Below are 19,856 nucleotides of genomic sequence, written 5' to 3' on the forward strand. Positions count from 1 at the left end.
AATATCTATTGTTTAGAAATGAAACAAGGTTTGTTCAGGAATTGTCACATCAGCTGCAGTAAAAATTGCCACCTTGCAGTTCACTCATGCTTTTTGGTCATGTGGTCAGCACAGGCTAGGAACAGCTCCCTGAGCTTTGGGAGTTGAGTTAGCAAGGGTTGAAGATCTTCTTGATAGGCTCTAAGAAGAGAGAAAGAGTGAGTACCTTTCTACTCTCTGTATTCATTAATGAACAATTAACAACAACAGTGACGGACAAGGCATTTCCTTCCTCGAAACATAGAGGAAAATTAACCAGTCTTTGTTAAATTGTATTTTGAAAAGTTACTTACATAATTTTGTATGGGTTCCTCTTCTCTGTATCATAACAGTAAATTTGAGCTGATATGTGGATTTCAATTTAGGACATTTGCCATTGACATAATCCCATAGACTGAGGTGCTGGAATTAAAGTCAAGAACATGTAATTTAGGAAGAAAATAGTACATCTGACCAAAATATAATAAAACTAAAGTATGCACAGTCAAAAATGGCCATCTCAGCACTAGCTCTCAATGAAAAATTGATGCATCTTTATGTAATGAGCAAAGATCACTAGTCACTAAAGATATACCAAATGATATTCAGCCCATGGGAGGCAGGCTGGCTAAATCCTGCAATTGACGCTGAGCCTGGATATTCAATGCCGGGACATTTCTGGTGACCGACATTGAATATCTGTTTTTTTTTTAATTTTCCTGGCCAGCTTAAATTTAACTGGCCAAGTCAATATTCAGCACTGGCCGGTTAAGTTTATCGTGGCTAAAATAATGCTGAATATCAGCCTGCCAGAACTAAAAATCTGTTTGGGTTACTGCAGAAAACATGAGAAAATTTCCCACCAGGTCAGTCCAAACTGTTGAAAGAGGTAGGAGAGATGGGTGCACATACAAGAAGCCAGTGTGCCTTATTGCAGATGTCATACCACTGCTACCACAAGTTCTGTTCATTGTGGGAGTTCCTACAGTACATTAGTAACTGCACATTAACGGTCAAGTCATCGGAGGGATAGACTGGTTGGCCGATACTATGTGGTGTATTCAAGACTCTCTTCTCTGTAGTTGTGCAGAGAGAAACCCCCATCCTGAACTGTCCAGGGCACAGATAAGCCTGGCAATTGTCTTGAATAGCCACAGTCCTGGCCAAGGTTTTTATCAGAGAGCACATGCTGAGGAGAGAAGCAGCAGCTATGGAGACTGAAATCTGGCAGTGCAAACTCTCACTTGGTCTTTGTGCTGACACAGACTTCTGCAGTATGGGAAGATCAGACACTAAAAATCATCATTTTTATTGACAGTACTGAAGCAGGAGACATAAGTGTGCCTAAACTCAGAAGAGAGACACTATTTAGTCTGTGGCATGAAACAGGAAGGTGAAGAGAAATAATGGTAGGAAGTTAAGGATAAAAGAAATGGGATTCTGAAGAAAGTTAAGAAGTGCAGAGAACGTGGAAAAGGGAAGAAATGAAGAGCTGAAAGTGTCCTGACAGAACAAAATTTATCAGGTTGGTTTGAAATGTTTGTCCAATCCTGCTACACTGTTGATGTTCTATCCAAAGGCAATTCTGCTCGGTTTATACATATGTATACAGTGTCATTCTTTTGTCAATGATTTGTGGGATTTGACTTGTAACTAATTAATACTAAGGGAATGTGATTTATGCTATTAGAACTGTGTAACTGTAATATTATAATCTCATAACTAAAAGTAGGCATTAATCAATGATTTTACAACTGAATTTTATTTTTGTACTGTTTTAAGTAGATTAAAATGAACCACAGAATATGTTTATTATTTTGGCAAACTGTAGAATAGTTAAAAGAAAAAAATACTTGTCAAAGTAGGTTTATAAAATTAGCTTTAGGTTTTCAACCTTCACAACAACCATGAATAAGTCAGGGGTCTAAGAATACTGACATTTATGGCAAAGCAGGAAAATAGATGTCTATCTCTCATCATAGTATCTCTCATCATAGTTCATGACCCCCTTTCAGCAATAAAGTTAACATTACCTGCCTGATGTCAGGCAAAGCAATGATCACTGCCAGAAGACAGGCTGATAGTCCCAAGTCTCCAGTGCCAAGGATGGTTGTTTGTACTGATGCTATCAACATAATTCAATCACTGACAGGACTTTTTTTCTCGTCTACTTTCCAATGATATTCACAAACCCACTCTGCTTTTATGCACTTTTCACTTCTGAAAAATATTAGTAACTAGAAAAAAAGATAAAATAAGCTAAAACTGAAATTCTCAATTATAACCTGGAGATGTAACAAACAAGCCTGTTTTATGTTACTTATGTATTTAAGAGTAACCACAATATACAAATGAACCTGGTTCTATGACCAAGTATATGCAAATGTAGTTGTTTAATGTTCATTGGAAACATCTTGAAAGCCAAACCTTTTTGTAGTCCTTTCGGACAGCACTTGGGAACCTTCTCTAAAGAAGCTGTCCAATTCAAAAAGCAGCTTTTAATCTTTATCATCAAATTATTTTAAAATGAACATAGAGCTTCTTTAAGAAGATATGTTAGTATACAAGAATTTTCTGATCTTTCACTTTTGCAAATTGAACATTCAAGGGGAAATTTCATAAGAGGATGCTACTATATAAAGTTCAAAAGGTGCCTATCCAGCTCATTTTCGAAAGAGAAGGGTGCCCATCTTCTGACAGAAATCGGGAGATGGGCGTCCTTCTCTCAGGGTCGCCCAAATCGGCATAATCGAAAGCCGATTTTGGGCGCCCTCAAATTCTTTCTGTTGCGGGACGACCAAAGTTCAAGGGGGCGTGTCGGCAGTGTACCGAAGGCGGGACTGTGGCGTGGTTAAGAGATGGGCGTTCTTGGCCGATAATGGAAAAAAAGAAGGGCGTCCCTGATGAGCATTTGGCCGACTTTACTTGGTCCCTTTTTTTTCACGTCCAAGCCTCAAAAAGGTGCCCCAACTGACCAGATGACCACTGGAGGGAATCGGCGATGACCTCCCCTTACTCCCCTGGTGGTCACTAACCCCTTCCCACCATAAAAAACAAGTTTAAAAATACTTTGCCAGCCTCAAGTACCATACTTAGGTCCATTGCAGCAGTATACAGGTCCCTGGAGCAGTTGTAGTGTACTTCAGGCAGGGGGACCTGGGGGGGGGGGGGGGTTGGTAAGGGAGCTATGCACCTGGGAACAATTTCTGAAGTCCACTGCAGTGCCCCCTAGGGTGCCCAATTGGTGTCCTGGCATGTCAGGGGGACCAGTGCACTACAAATGCTGGCTCCTCCCATGACCAAAGGGCTTGGATTTGGATGTTTTTGAAATAGACGTCTTTGGTTTCCATTATGGCCGAAAACCGGGGACGACCATCTCTAAGGTCGGCCATCTCTAAGGTCGACCTAAATGTTGAGATTTGGGCGTCCCCGACCGTATTATTGAAATGAAAGATGGACGCCCATCTTGTTTCGATAATATGGGGTTCCCCACCCCTTCGCTGGGACGTCCTTAGAGATGGGCACCCTTAGAGATGGTCGTCCCCATTTGATTATGCCCCTCCACATGCCCTATTAAAACAGGCTCCCAAAACCAGCTTCAAAAGGATATAAATAGTCATGCACAAATGTACACCTAGGTCACCTAGGTTAAGAGAGTTAAAAGGTGCCTATTTTATAAAGACACATGGAGGGGCATTTTCAATTGATGTCTGACTTTGGACATTTTGCTCAAAATGTTCAGAATCCAAGTAGCAAATATAGTGATTTTCAAAACAGCAAAAGATCTTTATCTTTTTGGTCGATTAATACAAAGTCCAAGTGGAAAACACACAAAATCAAGCCAATGGAATGTATAGGGAGCCAGCATTCTTAGAAGACTGGCCACACTGACATCCCAGCAGAGCAATGTGGGCACCCTAGGGGGCACTGCAGTGGACTTCATTAGCCTTCCAAAAGCCACCAAAAACCTACTGTACCCAACTGCACATCACTATAATAGCCCTTATGGCTGCAGGTGTTACCTATATGTGGGTACAGTAGGTTTTTGCAATTGTCAGAGAGGTACTTCAATCAAAATGTAACAGTGAAAATAGGATCTATTGTAGTCAAGAGTTCATATATAATAGAAAATATATTGAATAATAGAGTAACTGTGTGTCATTATGGAGAGCAAGAATCAGGATCTGGTAGACATGAAGATGTTGTTGTTGGGTCAGTTGAAGAGAGACTAGGAACTGTTGTCAAGTTGTGTGCTCGGTCTTCGGAGGCTTATCCCACAGGGAAAGTGTATACGAACCCTTTACATGGGTAAAACTTGGTTTTACACAGGAAAAATGTTTATAAAATTACCTCCAATACATGTATTTTATAAAACATGCACATCTTTGCCTATGCTCCACCAAATTACACCCACGGGAATGCATATATGCAGATCACATAAAAGTAGACATTCTTTATCTGTGCCTACTGTTTACACACTTAAACACCTGAGCAGTTTTATAAAACCCCTTTTTGCATGTAACAGAAGCTTTACCCTTTACATTTTCCATGTGGAAATTTTTCAGTAGAATGACTTTCTGTTTAGTGCTGTGGACCTTATAACTAGTTTTGAAAGGAAAGTAGCATTTCTTTGAAAATTGCCTATAAAGTACATGGGCACAAAAACTCTAACAAGGCTTTACATCTACTTCTACAGACAGTGGAACAGAATTTATACATTTGAAAATCAAAATATTTGTGCAAATATGAACAATAAAAAGCTATTAGGCACAAAAATATATGGGCCAGATTTAGAACTGAATTATACTTTTACCACTAGCTGTTAGTGTAATGCCTCAAACCTCCAGTATTCCAAGGCACTCTACATATAGGCAGTCTGGCACTATCCATATACATATAAAGGCAATTCTGTAACTGAGCTCTCAATTAGGCACCTGGAGCGAGCACAGTAGGAGCCTATTTTATAAAGGAAATTAGATGCCTCCTTATCTTTATAGAATGCTAGTGTAAAAAGGTATTAATGTGCCTAAAACTTAGGAATAGAGCTGGTGTAAATATGAGTGCATGAAAGTCCCTGGAAACATCCGTCTTCATTGAAATCCTTGGTAACAGCTACTGAGTTGAAAACAGGAAATCACATGCAAATGAGCTAGTCGCAAAAACAGCGAGCAGCTCAGTAGAGGAGAAGCCAATCAGTATGCTGCACTTACGCAGAACAGCCAATCAGTAAGCTTGGCTGCTCTGCACATGCTCAGAACAGCGTGTGATAACCACGGCTTTCATACACGCATAGAAGTTGCGAGTATGAAAGTCAAGGGTAGCTTTTTTTCAAAATTTTGATGCAAAACTACCTCAGCTGGGGCCAGAGGGAAAGGGGTGATTTTTAATTTTAAGCATTTTTCCAGAAGCCGAGAGTGGTTGGGGAGTGCATGCACTGCACACAGCCTATAACCTGCTGCCTTTCACTGTTGGGAGGATGTGGAATTTGGCTGCTCCTGCCCCAAGTCTCCCATTGCCCTCTGCAAGGTCTGCCAGCAGCTCTGCCCAAGAGGACAGCCAAGAGGATCCAAGCTCCCAAGACAAGTTATCCCACCACCTACATGAAGAACTGCCTGCAACAGCTGCTCTAGACCTCCGTAAAATTTCCTCTGCTAAATTTGAGGCTCCTTTTACAAAGCATAAGTACGTAAGTATTGCCATACTGGGAAAGACCAAAGGTCCATCAAGCCCAGCATCCCGTTTCCAACAGCGGCCAATCCAGGTCACAAAGCGGCGATACTGATTAGTGTAAGCTGAATGCAAAGATGCTCATGAGAGTTGAATAGGCTTCTTCGCATTCAGTGCACACAAATCAGTAGTGCCACATTGTAAAAGGTGCCCTTGGTTTTCAGAATCTCAAAATTAATATTAATGAGATAGATCTGATCTACAGTATATATTCATTTTCATATTTTGGTTATACTGAAATTCAAATGTATTGATGGGGTCCATTGAGAACCACCATATTAGACTACGGTGTCATTTTAGAAAGGATGTTCAGATCAAGGTAAAACAAATCATACACATTGACTGAACATACAAGCAAATTATTGTTAGATTGGAAATGATGTGCTTGTTTTCAAAACAATCAGGAAAATACCCCTGTAACTGATGTACCGTGTGTTGGTCCAGCAATTAATTAGATCATTGGCTTTTTCCCACACACTAAGCCACTTTTAGCACTGCTGGTAATTGGCTGATTTTGACATTTTTGCAATAATGGCACCATTAGCCTGTGAGCACTTACTGACACCTATTTTGTAGGTGGTAAGGTCTCATGCGCTAATCTTGCACTGATCAGTTAGCATACGGCAATGCCCATGCGCTAACCTACTACCATAGCGCATAGGTAGCTTGCGTACATTCAAATCTTACTGCAGGATGCCCTGAGCATGCCCAACGGTAGGCTATTTTAAGGTACAGTAAACATGCTTTAATGCTTATAGCAGTTTAGTAAAAGGGCCCCTTAGAAAGCCGCTAGTTACAGGTTTAGAAGTGAAGCACATAATGGATTCCAAGGGGATGTGCTGTGTTTCGTTCAGGCTTGTAAAGTATGCATATATTTCCAGATTTACAATGTCAATAGATTAGTGGTACAGTTACTTATTCTCAGTAAATTAGATTATTGTATTATTGTATATCTAGGTTTATCAGAACATTTATTGAGAAAGATTAAAACGATTCAAAATGTGGCCGTATGTCTGATTTTTTTCTCTTAAATCAGATTGAAGAACACCATATTTCATTAGGCTGCATTGGCTTCCTGTGGAAGCTAGGGTGCTGTTTAAACTGGGATATTTATTATATAAGATTGTATAAGGTTTGATTCCTCAATATATACTATCTTTGTTATGTTATTTAAAATCAGGTCAACAATATAATACTCATAGTTCATCTCTATTTTCCTTTCCTAGTCCTCGGGGTATTGTTTTGAAGAAACTATTTACCTGCTAGTTTGCACATCAGGCAGCTATTTTAAGGAATACCCTTCCATTTAAATTAAGGCATATGCCTAGTTACGATATTTATAAGTAGGGATTAAAGACATTGTTTTTCTTACAAATATGTGCTAAGGAATTAATATGCTACAGTTTACCCTAGTGAAAATATGTTCTGGCAAGGTTATTGTTGATCAGGACATTATCCAGCTGATTTTTGAAAGAGATTGCCACCCATCTTCCGACACAAATTGGGAGATGGGCGACGATCTCCAGAATCCGGCCAAATCGGCATATTCGAAAGCCGATTTTGGGCGGCTTCAACTGCGTTCCATCGTGGGACCGGTGAAAATTCAAGGGGGCGTGTCGGCATGGTAGCGAAGGTGGGATGGGGGCGGAACGGGGGCGTGCATTCAGATGGGCGGCTTCGCCCGATAATGGAAAAAAGAAAGCCGGCTTTCACGAGAATTTGGTCCGCTTTATTTGGACCCTTTTTTTCAGGTCCAAGTCCCAAAAAACTGCCCGAACTGACCAGATGACCACCGGAGGGAATCGGGAATCCCCTGACTCCCCCAGTGGTCACTAACCCCCTCCCACAAAAAAAAAAAAAAAAAAAACATTTTTTGCCAGCCTTTATGCCAGCCTCAAATGTCATACCCAGCTCCCTGACAGCAGTATGCAGGTCCCTGGAGCAGTTTGTAGTGGGTGCAGTGCACTTTAGGCAGGTGGACCCAGGCCCATCCCCCCATACCTGTTACACTTGTGGTATTAAATGTGAGCCCTCCAAAAAACCCCAAAACCCACTGTACCCACATGTAGGTGCCCCCCTTCAGCCCTTAGGCTATGGTAATGCTGTAGAGTTGTGGCCAGTGAGTTTTGGGGGGATTTGAGGGGCTCAGCACCCAAAGGAAGGGTGCTATGCACCTGGATGCTGTTATGATTGGGGTCTGAACCCCTCTCAAACTTACCTCTTTCCTGGGGGTCAGCTTCTTAGCTGGCTTCTGTTTCTTTTCTCTGTCCTTTCTGAGCTGGCTCTGTCTCTCTGTGCTCTCTGTGCTGGCAGCTTCCAGCAGCATGGCTCTAATTGTTTCACTATACTGCACCTGTGTGTGTGTTGCCTGAGTTGCTCTACCTCTCTTTGGATGTACTGGCTTCAAGTGCTTCACAGTGTTGCATTGGTGTGGGTTGGGCCTCTCTGGGTCAGTGTGCTTTTGCCTAGGTCTAGGGAGTGTGACATCATCAGGGAGGGCCTTGATAAGGAAGTGGTGTTGTTTCCTTCAGGGCCTTTGCAACAGTGGTGTTTGCTTTAGGTAGGGTGGTGCAGTGTGCACTTCTGATTTTGTGTCTAGTTTCCTTGCTTTTGCTAAGGGCCAGGTTAGTGTTAGTGCAGTGTGCACTGGTGACTGTGTGTTTAGCTTTCCTGCTTTTCCCTTTGGTTCCCCTGCTTTTCCCTCTTGGTTTTGGAAGCATTGCTATGTGTAGGGCTTTGGAAGCTCTGTTGTTGATAGAAGTACTTCAGGGTTTGGTGTTGTTAGGAACACTGCAGAGTTTGCTGTTAGAAGTACTTCTGGTGTTTGTGCTATTGGGAGCATTGCAGTCTTTGCTGTTGGTGTTTGATGATTTAGAATCACTTTTGGCTTATGTGTTAGCTTCCCTTCTTTTTCCTTGTGGCTCCCCTGTCTTCCCTTTTAGTGCTAGGAGCTCTTCTGGTTGCTTGCCAGAGTAGTGCTTGGGAAGCACCTTGTTAGTTTTGTATCTAGCTTGCTAGAGCAGTGCTTAGGTAGCTTGTTAGTTTTGTGTTTAGCTTATTAGGGTAGAGCTCTGCTTGTAGCTTGGTGCTTAGTAGCACCTGTGTTAGCTTTGTGTTTAGTTCCCTGCTCTGTTAGTTTAGGGCTTAGGAAGTCCCTTTCGAGCAGGGCTTAGGAGCTCCTGTTTAGTATAGGGCTTAGGAAGTCCTTTTGTCAGTTTACTGTTAGGAACACTCCTGCTGGTTTAGGGCTTGGGAGCACGTAGATCAGTTTAGGGTTAGGAGCACTTCTGTTTCCAGTCCTGGTCCCTATGTCATCCGGTATCCAGTAAGTCCTGTCGGCTACTCGAACCTAGGAGCTCACTCCTGGGGGGCTTAGTAGCTAAGCGCAGGTGAAGCTGTGCGGACCAGTCCAGTGTGCTCCAGTCCAGTGTGTTCCGGTCCGGTGTGTGTTCCAGTCTGGTGTGCTCCAGTCCAGTGTGTTCCGGTCCGGTGTGTGTTCCAGTCCTGTGTCCTCCAGTCCGGGGGATTCCAGTCCATGTGTTCCGGTTCGCTGGGCAGTGCCTGCAGTCCCTGCCGGTGTGCTTACCCAGTGTTGGTTGGTGGGTTTTGCCTGCTGCTGTCGCTCCTTGGCAGCAGCCCAAGGGCTCACGTTTGCTCCAGAGCCCGGGGATGGGCTCTGAACCTGAGAACCTGACAGATGCTAATTGTTTTCTTTTTTTAATTTTTTAGAAGTGCCCCCTAGGGTGCCCGGTTGGTTTGTGGCATGTCAGGGGGGCCAGTGCACTACCAATGCTGGCTCCTCCCACGACCAAATGCCTTGCATTTTGCCGGGTTTGAGATGGCCGGGTCCGGTTTCCATTACGGCTGAAAATCGGAGTTGCCCATCTCATCTAAACCTGGCGAGCAATTTGGCCGGCTCCAAGCGTATTTTGAAAATACGCTTGGCTCCGCCCCTTCGTGGAGCCGGCCCTGTCCTGTTTTCAGTCACTGTGCATGCTCATTTTAATGAAACTGAGCATGCTCCAGCCAAGGTACCTTTGCAGTGGCAGTGGGGGAGTGGTGATGAGGAGGTGGGAGCGGCTGAAGGGGTGGCGGAAGTGGTGGCGGGAGGGAAGTGGCTGAGAGGTAGGCCAAAATGGACCCCCTCCCATTGAGGTCTGGCTACGCCCCTGGGGAAGACATCATCACTTTGCCATAATGCACTGGGTCCTGTCTTAGTAGCTCTGCAGTTTAGCCAGGAACACAGCTAGGAATATTTCTAGGGACGACCACACTATGAGGTAGATGCACTAAACGTTTTTCATCGTTAAATGAGCCCTCAGGGAAGAATTTCCTATCCTTTCCATGCACTTAAGCCTATTTTCCGACGACAGTAGCAGCTAACGAAAACGGAATGGAGATGAGCAATTAGTGTGAAAACCCCATTGAAACGACATGCACTAACCTTTTCCGATTGCCTTTACGCAGGAAAAAGGCAGGAAAACTAACGAGAGGTCTGGACCACTCGTTAGGACAGCTCTGTGCCAGGAAAAATCATTAAGAGAAAAAATAAACAAACTTTGAGCCAATCCCAGCGCATTAGCAGAGCTAAAAGCGCTGTGATTGGTCCAAAGGACGTCAGAAAAACATAAATAAATAAAAATAAAAAAAGGATCGGGAGGGGGCAAGGGCGCTCATCAGGAGCGTCCTGTACGGACGGCCTTGCCCCCCCCCCCCGCTGCTCCCCACTTTCCGCCGCTCCCCCCACCCCGAAAAAGCAAAATTCAAGCAGCCCCTGCCCCCCTCCCTTCCTCACTACTCTCACCTCAGCTCCGCCTCCCGACATCCTCCGTCCTGTGCCCCGCCCCCTTTTGGGGTCGTCGCCGCCATTCCCCTCCTCCATCGGGCCCCCCTCCCTCTTACCGGGCCCGTGCAGCGCCTCTCTCCTCTGTCCGAAGGCGCTGCACGGGCAAGAAGAAAGCCTGATGCCTGCCTTTGCCCAGCTTCGATGGCGCGTCTTTCTCCTGCTGGGCCCGCCCCTTTCTGACGTCGGTAACCTCCGTAGGTTACCGACGTCAGAAAGGGGCGGGCCCAGCAGGAGAAAGACGCGCCATCTGCCTTTATGTCCCTCACTGCCTCACAGGGGGCTAAACAGTCATATTCAGCATCACTTAGATAGTACCACTGAAAATGTCCTGTTAGGGCTCAAAGCAAAACTGGCTTTTTTTTGGGGGGGGGGGGTCAAGGGGAGGAGTTATCTCTTGGCCAGTTAATTGCCGATATTCATGACTTAACCGGCAAAGGTAACTGCATAAATAGGACCACGTAAAAGTCAGTCTTTTTTTTATGTAGTTCACCATAGCCAGTTAAGAGCGGAATATTGCACTTAACTGGCTATGTTTTTGCTGGCTCTATATACCTGGAAATTCAATGTCAGAGCTTGGACATGAGCCGGCCAGTGGCGTACTAAGGAGGGGAGCAGTGGGTGCGGTCCGCCCCGGGTGCACGCAGCTGGGGTGGTGCCGCAATCCTGTCCACTATGTTCGTTCTGTGCTCCCTCTGACCCGGAACAGGTTACTTCCTATTCCGGGGCAGAGGGAACATGGAAACGAACGAAGCGGACAGGCACACGGCACCCCCTCCCCCCAGCGGCGTGCACCGGGGGTTCTTTTGCTGGGGGGGGGTGTCCTTTCGCCGAGGGGGGGGTCGCATGCACGCGGGAGGGGGGCACATCGGCGATCCGCCCCGGGTGTCAGCCCCCCTAGGAACACCACTGGAGCCAGCATTGAATTTCAGGGGATAACACCGCATGTTAGTGAATTTTTCAGAATTTTTTTTTTGTCAGGCGGCATGACATGCTAACTGGCTAATGTAGAATTGAACTGGGAACATTTTGCACCTCCTAAATAGGAGGTGATAGGTGGTCCTGAATTGACTAGCCACAGGTACCACAAACTAAGAGGAACATTAATGCACAATCTGTAATACAAAATAATGAGAACACCCCTTCTCGATGCAGCATTAGGGCTTGCCACACGTTAAAATCCTACATTGTGGAGGGGCATTTTTGAAAGAATGTCTCATTCATAACGCCCCTCAAAAAAAGTTCATCTCAGAGCAATTTTTGAACAGAAAAAAAGTGTCAGGATTTCCTGTTCAAATGAACAGCCATTTTCCAAAATAAAATGTCCAAATTATGAATGCCAAAAAACCAGGGACAAGGACATCTGTCTGGCAGCATTTGTACAAAAATGGCCACACAGACATCCTAGAAGAGCAGAGGGGCAGCCTAGTGGTCAGTGCAGTGGATTTTCATCTAGGCAGACAGGTTCATATCCCACCACAACTCTGTTATGTTAAATGGTGAGCCCTCCAGAGACAGGGAAATACCTACTGTATCTGAAAGTACACTAACTCAATAACCCTCAGGCTTGCAGGTGTTTAATATTTAGGTACAGTAGGTATATCCAGTGGCATTCCTAGGGACGCTGACACCCGGGGCGGATCGCCGATGCGCCCCCCCCCCCCCCCCCCGTGCAGCACGACCCCACCCCGGCATAAGAACCCCCTCACCCCCGGGTGCACGCCGCTGGGGGGGTGCCGCGCGCCAGTCAGAGCCGTTCGTTTCCATGCTCCCTCTGCCCCGGAACAAGTTACTTCCTGTTCCAGGGCAAAGGGAGCATGGAAACGAATAACGCTGACCGGCGCGCGGCACCCCCCCCAGCAGCGTGCACCCGGGGCGGACCGCCCCCACCGCCCCCTCCCCTTGGTACGCCACTGGGTATATCTCTGTTTTTGGAGGGCTCACAATTTAAAGGTTAAAATAAAATAAGAGTTGAAGTAGAATTTGAACCTGGGTCACCTGGTTTATAGTCTACTGCCTTAACCACTAGGCTACCCTTTAAAGTGGTTTATTAGTGTGTTCAGAATGCCTACAATACCTGATGTTCTCAGGGAGCCTAGTTTCCCTGTCTGGTGTCACTTACAGGGGTGTGGGAAGGGGACAGTAATCATTGGGGGATTCATGAGGGATCATGCCTAAATCCCTCCAGTAGTTGGCTACTCAATCAGGGCACTTTTTTATACCCTGAATGTAATTGAAACACATCTAACTTAGGACGCCCTTCTTTTTTGACTTGGACGTTTCTTCCCCTTCAATTATTGCTGTTGGATGTCCTAAATTTGGGTCCTCCCTAGTACCACCCAAAACATGCCCACATTATTTGGACAAACTGCAGTGTAGGACATTCAAATTCTGCCTTTTGAAAATCGAGGGTTGGAAGTTTTTGGCAGATGGATTTTTGGGGGGCATTTTGAAGTGTCCATCTGTTTTGAAAATGAGTACCATAGCATGTTAAACACAAAGCTTAATGCACTTAATTAGAAGGACCCCTAGGTTAGGTAAGGTTTCAAAAAGCGACATCAAAGCAGTGTACAAACAGTAATAAGGGGGTTACAGATGCCAGATTAAATATGCCAGAAAAAGTCACACAGAGGCAGATAATAAACACAAGGGCCGTAGATTTAATAATGTTGTTAGTTTACTATAAAAATGTGGGAAGTATAACAAAAAAAGAGAGAATAAGGAAGATGGAGAAGTATTGGCATGCAAAACATACAGTACAAGGAAGTAGTCATTCATGGAGCTAAAATATATATGCATAGGAAAATATCAGAAGGAGAAAATGAATAGTCTCTCCAAAGAACAAACAAGCCAGGCTAAGGCCTGGGAAGGCTAGTTGGAAAAGCCATATTTTTAAGGTGAACTCAATTGCCTCCAGATCTCTTGGATTTGACTTTTCTGAGGACTCATGCCATACTAGTCTTGTCCAGGTTTCTGTGGTAAGTGGTTCCATGAGTCTCGTGGGTAAGGACTCTATGCACTTCCTGACCTCCTTTAGGCTGATTTCCTCTGCAGTTTCTTTCTTATATTTTTCTAATTTCCCTTTCATTTCTCTTCATTTCTGCTTTAGCTAAAATTTTCTTTAGTCATCTTGGAATGAGGATAAATCATATTTTAGAGCTGTACATTCAGTAGCCAGGCTTCTAAATTTGCATAACAGTTTTTTCAAGAATCTGTACCTTATTTTCTAGCAGAATGGCATTGGTTCTTTAGGCCAGTTTCAGTTAATGGATTCCACCAGGAGTGGAAGGAGCTCTCTCTCACACAGAAACCATTGCTTTTTATTAGTCTCCTAGCTCCACCTTTTTCTTATTTCCATGCTTGTTTAGGCTGAATTACTGCTCCCAGTCTTTTGGGAGTTGTAATTCTACATATGATTTTATTTTATTTTTTTGCTTGTTTTGGCTACCACTGAATGCTTCATTCTCTTTCTCTTATTTGCCTTGAAATTGTATGTATCACAGTTTCATAATCATTTATCAGAAAAGGTTTGCAAATATCAGTCTTTAGTCTTCAGGATTATTAACATTCTAATTTTCATTTTAGCTGGTTTTTTTTATATGGAAATTTGTCTTGTAGGATCACTTGGATTTTCTCTCTGTCTTTCACCTTATAACAGCACTCACCAATCTTTCTGTGGCTGTTATACCAATTCTCAAAGATGCAGAAAACATTTGACCCCTGGGTGGCAGAGAGGACAATGATGTCCTATAAAGTGCTGGCCCAGGCTGTGACTCCAGACCCATTTGGAGTCATGACCCACAGTTTGGGAAGCTCTGTCCTATAAGTCTATCTCTCTGTCTTCTCTAATACAGGATCTTTTAAACCATTCAACCAGTTTCATTCAGATTTGTGCCACAGACCTAGAGTTTCTAGAACATTGGCTCATAACTTTCATATGTGCTTGGTATCCCTAATTACAAAAATCCTTTTTAGGTGCATTTTGTTCAATCAATAGCAACTGTTGAGGAGGGTATGCCCAACTGTCTGTCTGTCCTTTTCTCTATCAATCTGTATGCATGAGTTTGTTTACACATGTACAAACAAATCCATACATATGGATAAAAATGAAAGCAGGAGCCATGAGCAGGAATCAGGAGGATGGCAAGGATGTTAATCCCGATAAGAGGATATAGCAATACAAAAGTTGGTGCCAAGGGGCCCACAAGTCTGGTAGCATAAAAACAGAAGAAAACTCAGAGGCAGCACACTCTTCTGTGCTCTAGCCAGAAAGGCCCTGTCAGCAAGAGGAGTTGACTCTCTCTGTGTTGTAATAGCCAGTGAGCCCACAGGGACATAATGCCTGCAGAACAGAAAAGGAAGTGTTTATGTTTATTTAACACCAAGAGCAGACTGACAGTGATCTGGACCCCCAGGCAATGAGGGTGATCTGGGCCCCCCTGGCCGCTGTCCACCGCCCCTACCCACTGCCGCCCCCTCTACTGCAGCAGCTGGCACCCCATTACACACAACACAGTCCCCTGAGCCTCAGTGGGCCCTTACAGGTTCTACCTTAAAAGACCCTGGTGTTCTATTGTCTTCTTTGGGGCAGGAAAGAACCCTGCTCTTTCCTGCCCACTACCCCTATTCTGCCCGGCGCCACTGTGTTTTCAAAATGGTGGCCAAGACTTCCCATGGTAGTCTCATGGTAGTCTCAATAGTCTCATAAGACTGTCACAGGGAGTCTCAGCAGCTATTTTTAAAACATGGTGGTGCTGGGCAGAATAGCAGCAGCAGGCAGGAAAGAGTGTTGTTCTTTCCTGATTCCCCCCCCCCCCCCCCCCTTGGGCACTGCCTAGTTGCCATAATTTATAGGACAGAGCAAAATAATCAAATCACATTCACACCAAGAATACAGCCTAGTCCTACTTTTCACTACGGACTATGAAAGTATCGCAGAAACACCGGATCCATCTGCAACCAAAGGTAATTGAATACCAAAAGCCAATTCACAAAAATGTGCTTCAAGTAGGGCCTTAAATCTAGAAAATGAAAACTCCGCTTTCAGGATAAGGGTTGGGTGGGAGGGGGAAATTATTCCAGACAGAAGGGGCAAGAAGAAAGTAGGCTGAATGTCTGGTGGCCTCGTAATGGGCACATTTGAATGAAGGAAGAACCAGGTGATGAGAATCCAAAGATTGTAATAACCATGACGGAGTATAGGGAAGAGTGGCAGAAGCAAGGTAAGAAGGAGAATCCAAATGCAAAGCCCTGTGAGCAAGACATAAGATTTTTAAAATTAACATCTATAATGAACTTGTAACTAGTGTAATTGAGAGAAAACGTGCAGCTGAGTTATGAGCGTCTGAAGGTGGTGAAGAAAATAGGAGGGAAGTCCACAGTAAACAGAGTTATAATAGTCAATATGGGTGATAACGAAAGCATGAATAATAGTGTGAAGTGAGGAATGTTCCAGAAGTCTACTGACAGAACGCAGTTGATGGAGCCAAAAATAATCCTTTTTAAATAGTCTGAGAAAATTGATGAGAAAAAGTTAGTTTGGAGTCAAAAAGTACTCCAAGATAACGAAATACACTAACAGGGGAAACTGAAATGTTAAAAAGATTTTAAAAAGACAGAGTAGAGAGAATACCAGTTACCCAAAAGGTTGTCATTTTAGAAGAGGCTGAGAAGGCTAGGGCTTTTCAGCTTGGAGAAGAGACGGCTGAGGGGAGATATGATAGAAGTGTATAAAATAATGAGTGGAATGGATCGGGTGGATGTGAAGCGACTGTTCACGCTATCCAAAAATACTAGGACTAGAGGGCATGAGTTGAAGCTACAGTGTGGTAAATTTAAAACGAATCGGAGAAAATTTTTCTTCACCCAACGTGTAATTAGACTCTGGAATTCGTTGCCGGAGAACGTGGTACGGGCGGTTAGCTTGACGGAGTTTAAAAAGGGGTTAGATAGATTCCTAAAGGACAAGTCCATAGACCGCTATTAAATGGACTTGGAAAAATTCCGCATTTTAGGTATAACTTGTCTGGAATGTTTTTACGTTTGGGGAGCGTGCCAGGTGCCCTTGACCTGGATTGGCCACTGTCGGTGACAGGATGCTGGGCTAGATGGACCTTTGGTCTTTCCCAGTATGGCACTACTTATGTACTTATGAGCACCTTATGATCAGGTCACCAGGTTCAAAGAGAAAGTAGACACGATTGTAACTGGGAAAGATCTGGAGCTACGGGGTGTACTGGACATATCAGAAGGATATCATCCACATAAATAAAAACTGTGATATTTGAGTTTTGTATAAGTGTGGCTAAAGGACTTGAATAGCAGTGGTGAGAGCACCAAACCCTGAAGAACACCACAGTGCAAAGCTCTAGAAGTAGAAACTGAAGAACCTGAGAAAACTGAGAAATATCTATTCATGACAAGAGAAAAATCAATGTATTACAGAACCTGAAATACCAATTGACTGAAGCTGTGACAAGAGTAAAGTGTGACCAACTAAGTCAAAAGCAGCTGAAAGATCTAAATACACAAGAAGCACCACAGAACCAGAATCAAGAAATGAGTGAAGTTCACTGTTTAATGTTGTGGTTTCTTGCAGCAGTGAAGAAGTAGGCAGTATGCTGATGTGGACCCAACACCATATTGATGATGGAGTAGCTGGTTGAGTCAGAGAAGGTTAGTGGAAACTTGTTTGAGAGAGGAGGGAAAAGTGAAAACAAGGAGAGTATGGTTTGGGGGTGAGTTCAAGGGAAGAAGAAAAATGGAAGAAGAGAGATAATGAGGGAATTCAAGGAGTAGAAAACTTGGGAAGGTAAATCTGTTAAGAAGATACTGGGAGAAGAGGGAGAAAGAGACCATCTCAAGTGGACAGTTCAAGAATGCACCACCCACACCCACCTCCCCAGATCATCTCATCCACAAATTCATACTCATCTGCCCATTCATACACATATATCACCTTCCCACTCACCTGAACTCATATACCACAATATGTACCAAAACCACATACATCCTATACACACCACTTAAAGACTTACACACCCAACTCCCACATATACATGCATTCCAGTTACTGACATCTCTCACCAGGTTACTACCCATGCAATCCCACATTCACATATATACAAACCACCAACCCACTGAGCAAACCATGCCTTTGCCATTTATTTTCTGTAGGTTATCAATAGAAATCAAACAAAATAAAACATGGAAAAGAAAATAAGATGATACCTTTTTTATTGGACATAACTTAATACATTTCTTGATTAGCTTTCAAAGGTTGCCCTTCTTCCTCAGATCGAAAATAAGCAAATGTGCTAGCTGACAGTGTATATAAGTGAAAACATTCAAGCATTACTATGACAGTCTGACAGGGTGGGAGGAGGGGGGTGGGTAGGAAGTATGCATGGGGACATCAAAGCATATCATTGATATTCTAACAGGATGGGTGTGGATAGGTGAGGGGAGGGTGATCAACAGAGACATACAGCTTTATGGTTTATAATGGGTTAGGAACCCCAGATCCTTGTTAAGTCCTTTCTGTTGGGTGTTAAAATATTCAATCATTCTGACTTCAAAGGTCTTACGTTCTTGTATGAGGAAGAAGGGCAACCTTCGAAAGCTAATCAAGAAATGTATTAAGTTATGTCCAATAAAAAAGGTATCATCTTATTTTCTTTTCCATGTTTTATTTTGTTTGATTTCTATTGATAACCTTAAGAGTGGACTAACACGGCTACCACACTCCTCTATTTTCTGTAGGGAAACCAGCTCAGTCAAGTTCAGTTTCAATCTCAAAGTGTTAATAGCATAGTCTGAAGTCACTATACATGTGAAGCCCTGGTTTTCATTTGGTGTATAGGTATGAAAATGGGAATCCAAGATGAGCCATTCAGAATTTCCCAGATATGTTACAAAAGGTTTACTGAACACAGAAGCTTTTGGAATTTATGCATAAGGACATGCAGAAGTAAACATAAATTTGCAAGTATATATAGTAAGAACAGCCATTTTACCAAAAAAAAGGTGTACAAATAGAGTGGCTTCACTTAGGGTGTGCATGTGTATTTGCTGACCTTTGCACGTGTAAGCACCAAATTATTGCAATACCACATATACAAGAGGATCCAAGAAGCAGAGTTCTACAACTCAAATTGCTGGCTTTTGAGGTGGTTTTAAAAGCAGGCGGGTAAGCACAATGATCTCCTCAGTCATTTCTTGAGACCCCAGGTCTGAACAGGCGGTTAACACCCTCTTATACATGATTCAGAGGAGATGTAAATGTCAGTAGAGAAATATTTTGAAATATATGTGTAATCCATCTGTAAAACAGGAAGTGGCAGTGCACATATATTTTTAAAGTCTGCCTACACCACACTCACCCTGGACTCAGAATATGCTCCCTTGAAATTTATATATGTTGTAGATGTACATGTCGAAGTAGTGGCTTAGAAATATTTATATGCCCACTTACAAGTTTAAGCTAGATTTTGGACTTTGATCCTGGGGAACTGGGTTCAATTCCCACTGCAGCTCCTTGTGACTCTGGGCAAGTCACTTAACCCTCCATTGCCTCAGGTACCAAAATTTAGATTGTGAGCCCTTTAGAGACAGAGAAAGTACCTGCATATAATGTGTACAGCGCTACGTACATCTCGTAGCGCTATAGAAATGAGTAGTAGTAGTATAGAAGAAAATGTCACCTGCCTACCAGTCATCAGAGGCTATACTTTGTAAGTCTAAGTGCTTTGAAAATACACCTCCATGTGTTACAAGAAAACTTTAATTTTATCCTAGTTTCCTAAAGGAAAAAAACTTACAATGTTTAATAATGCACTTATTACACAGAAGTTCACATATTAAGAGTTGCAACTACCATTTGCAAATGTATCAAACAAGACAAGAAGTATACTAAAATGCTTATATATCTCCTTGTTATTTTGTTGTATTCTTTTGGTTATTTTGGGTTTTTTTTTGAGGGGGGGTTATTTTGGGAAGGGAAAATTACTAGGGTCCACATCTGTAATAGTATGTCAGGACAATGTGTACTCTCTACAAAACATTAATACTTGATATTCTTAATATCTTATTGATTTCTTTTCCTCAAAAAGGTCAGAGGTTAAAAAATTCCATAAAAATGTCTGTGCAATTTATTGTCATCCCTTTAAAGTATTACAGTAGCCTTACAGCTATTTACTTATATTCCCATTGTTTTGCTTAAGGTTGTAGTTCAGGATGACAAATTTATTTTTGCTATGAACTTTAAGTG

The sequence above is a fragment of the Microcaecilia unicolor genome, chromosome 1 (genome assembly GCF_901765095.1).
Source record: "Microcaecilia unicolor chromosome 1, aMicUni1.1, whole genome shotgun sequence".
In the NCBI taxonomy this organism is placed as follows: domain Eukaryota; kingdom Metazoa; phylum Chordata; class Amphibia; order Gymnophiona; family Siphonopidae; genus Microcaecilia; species Microcaecilia unicolor.